Here is a 3,373-nt window from a genome sequence, read left to right as displayed (position 1 = left end):
CAGCACATGCTTTTCGATCACAAAAACACCGTTACACTGAGTGATTTGAACAGTCGATCGTTTTCAACATCTAAGTGAACCACAAATTCAATTACTATTAGTTCCACTACAAAATTGGAAGATACATATAGTAATAACCAATTGCAGAAAAAAACTAAGGCATTCCATGTGTATCTTCATTGTCTGGCTTGACATCATCACTACTAGGAAAAGGCCTACTAGTGGCGCACTTGTTGTCGCTACTAATGGCGCACTACAGGTGCGCCACTAGTACCATGCCATTAGTATTTTTTACTAATGGCGCATCACAGGTGCGCCATTAGTATCCCACAAGTGCGCCATTAGTTATTATCTGGTATACTAATGGCGCACCACATAGAAGTGCGCCATTAGTAACAATTTTTTAAAAAAAATTGAATTTTTTTTTTAATCTCGGGTCACTATGGCTTAATTTCGGGTCAATGTGCCTAATCTCAAGTCAAATCGCACTCTATGGTCAAACTTCTCGAAAGGTCACCCATCCTCACACTACTCCAACGCCAACACACTTAACTTCGCAGTTCTATCCAACCCCAGCACCAGCTCACTTCACAGGCACTTGTTGATATATCTATCATATCAATCCTATTAAACCTTATTGATGTCTAGGACTTTGTTCATGTTCATGAGTATGATGAAATTTTGAAAAAATATTTCAAACTTCCCGGTCAAATTGCGTATCATATTTTGAAAAAAAATTCCATTTTTTTAAACCAATTTTTTTTCTGTTACTAGTGGCGCACCTAGCAAATGGTGCGCCACTAGTAAGTTTGAAATTTTTTCCATTCCCCCCCTCTAGATCTTAAAAGCCCCGTATCTTTCGTTCTGTTAGGTTTTGGGGGATTTTGAAGATGTTGAACGGGGTTCCCCCAGTTTAATTCGGATGTAACTTTTCGAGTAGATGATTTTTCATATAAAAAACTTTTTAATCCGAGTTCGTATGCAAAAGTTATGCCCATTTTACTAAATTCCAGAGAGATTTTGCAAATAAAGTCGAAATTCATATTTGTAAATTTTCCCAACAACTAGACCACATATCACATTGGAAACTTATTTTTTAAATTTTTTGACATTTCCATCATTTTCTTTTATTTTCTAAAAAAGTGAAAAGGCGGTCCACGGGGGGAAGGGGGGTGCATTTAGCACCAGGGTTACTAATGGCGCACCTGGTGTGCGGTGCGCCATTAGTAGTTTTGAAAAAATAAAATGGGCACGGTGCGCCATTACTAACAATTGTTATTTTATTTTATTTTTTCAAAACTACTAATGGCGCACGTGGGTGTGGTGCGCCATTACTATGTCAACTAGTAATGGCGCACTATCCCATGGTGCGCCATTACTAACAATTTTTTTTTCAAAACTACTAATGACGCACCACACACCAGGTGCGCCATTAGTTATATATTACTAATGGCGCACCTGTATCTGGTGCGCCACTGCTATATAGCAGTGGCGCACCACATGCACGGTGCGCCATTAGTAAGCATATCATCTATAGCCCTTTTCCTAGTAGTGCATTGTTGTTATAAGAATTGTAAACCTTCTTTCCTACACAGGAAGAAATGTAGCTTATGGTTTGTAAACAAATGAGGATCATTAGTGCTGCATAGCATCATTCAATGCAACTGGAGCCATTGGAAAACAAATATTAGATCCACCTAAAAAATAGCAGATCAATGTGCAAAACTTTGCTTACAACGAATATGCAACGATATGAGATCAGTCAAAAATTAGTGGATTAGTAGGCCCAAATCCATGGCCAATCTGCAATCCATTAGCCATGAACCCATGTACAGGCTGCATTTTCTTCCTAGCTAGTAAACATTTCAAATGGTAGCACAGCACAAGAAAATTAAGGGAATTTTCAAATTACATAAAACCCACACTCTCCGCAAAGATGATCACATCCTCATGTATTTTTCATAGTCCATGGACTTCGTAAACTACACTTTTGAATCTGAACAACTCTCTGACAATTGACGAATACCTTGGGTGGAAGAAGAGAACCAGCCTTCTCACGGCCCTTTGTATCTACGGGGGCTTGGCCAGATAACCTAATGTTTTTAATACCTCCAAGAACTGCTTCCCAATTTTCTGGAGCTGCAACTACACACATTACTATGTTAGCTTCTTGATCAGCAAATGGACATGAGGATCAACACAGATACAACTAGGAAAAAAACTCTTAATAGAGTAGCCAAAATATCTAATTTTGACACAATTGCTTCGCATGGTTTTAACTATTAAAGTGGTACTGATACGTATGTAATGATCTGAAATCAGGAAAAGTGGACTGAATTTATTCAAGAGCTTAAGTTGAAACAATTTGAACTCCGTGAAAAATTAGGCATCGCAATAAAAATGTTTGCGGGGATCAAAAGCCAGAATGTAGGAGCAACATGTATGGTTAAATTGATCCCACAAAAGAATGTAAGCACTACATGGACAAAATGATGCAATTCACTAATTCAAAAATTGAGGACATATTGTGCGTACTGATTATATAGGTTTGACATAATATCACGTTATGTTTGAGGAAGCTGGGTCTATCTATTTTAAAGATCATCATTTTGGAAACACGTATTTATATACTCAGGGCTGCAACCTTGGGTTGAGGAGTACATATGACTTGGTGCATTCTAGTAAAGGGCTCTGCCTTGTGTTGGTTTTACTTTATTTTATGTTTCATGTACATCCTTCTAAACTTAAAATACAAATACACCCGGTAGGGAAATCTACTGTCTTCCTAAGAAAATCAGGTTGCAAGAACAGAAATCATCTATAGTAAGAATAACAGCGACGTCATCTAAAAAATAATAGCATCAATATAATTTGGACAAATTTGACACAATAAATCTTTCTTGTTAATCTTTTGATGTCTAATTACCTTCCACTTTCACAACAGATGAAACTCTGATCTTTTTCTCAAACCTGACTGAAGACGTGAAATGGTAAGCTTTTCATAGGACATAAGGGCAAAATTTACACCTACAGTAAAATGGCATGTGCAGATTTACAACAAGATTAACCATATGCAGGAAACCCAAAAGGGAGGTTACTGCATAGAATAATGATAACAAGCCACGCTTGAAGAAGAAAACGCAAACATGCAATAATTGACTCTTAACCCGCGTAATACTTTCTTCAATGGGACCTGAACTGGACCGAAACACCAATAGTAGAAAATGAAGCATTGCTAAACTAAGAGCACGAATGCACTGAAAGGGTTAAAGTGCAGCTGTACAATTACATCTCAGCATAACCGAACACTCAAGCACACACTAATTTAAACCAAGTCCAGGAAGAAGAATTAGTGATGCATGATGCTTTTTTA

At 37.5% G+C, this 3,373-nt stretch overlaps 1 long non-coding RNA gene across 7 annotated transcripts in view; it reads right to left on the bottom strand.

The window, feature by feature from the left end:
• Positions 1-1,654: 1,654 nt before the first annotated feature.
• LOC123188665 (uncharacterized) overlaps positions 1,655-3,373 on the bottom strand; it is a 3,483-nt gene continuing 1,764 nt past the window's right edge. Inside the window, exons 4-5 of one of the 7 annotated variants that reach the window (XR_006495046.1) lie at positions 2,927-3,027; positions 1,655-2,145 (exon numbers count right to left, since the gene is read on the bottom strand). This is a non-coding gene — a long non-coding RNA (uncharacterized lncRNA). Of the gene's footprint in view, positions 3,028-3,373 lie in introns of all 7 variants that reach the window. The other 6 variants (XR_006495042.1, XR_006495047.1, XR_006495043.1 and 3 more) reach the window with 6 other exon arrangements.

This window comes from Triticum aestivum, chromosome 2A (assembly GCF_018294505.1).
Source record: "Triticum aestivum cultivar Chinese Spring chromosome 2A, IWGSC CS RefSeq v2.1, whole genome shotgun sequence".
Taxonomy (NCBI): domain Eukaryota; kingdom Viridiplantae; phylum Streptophyta; class Magnoliopsida; order Poales; family Poaceae; genus Triticum; species Triticum aestivum.
Note: the sequence above shows the minus strand (reverse complement) of the source record. Positions and strands in the feature narration are given on the sequence as shown.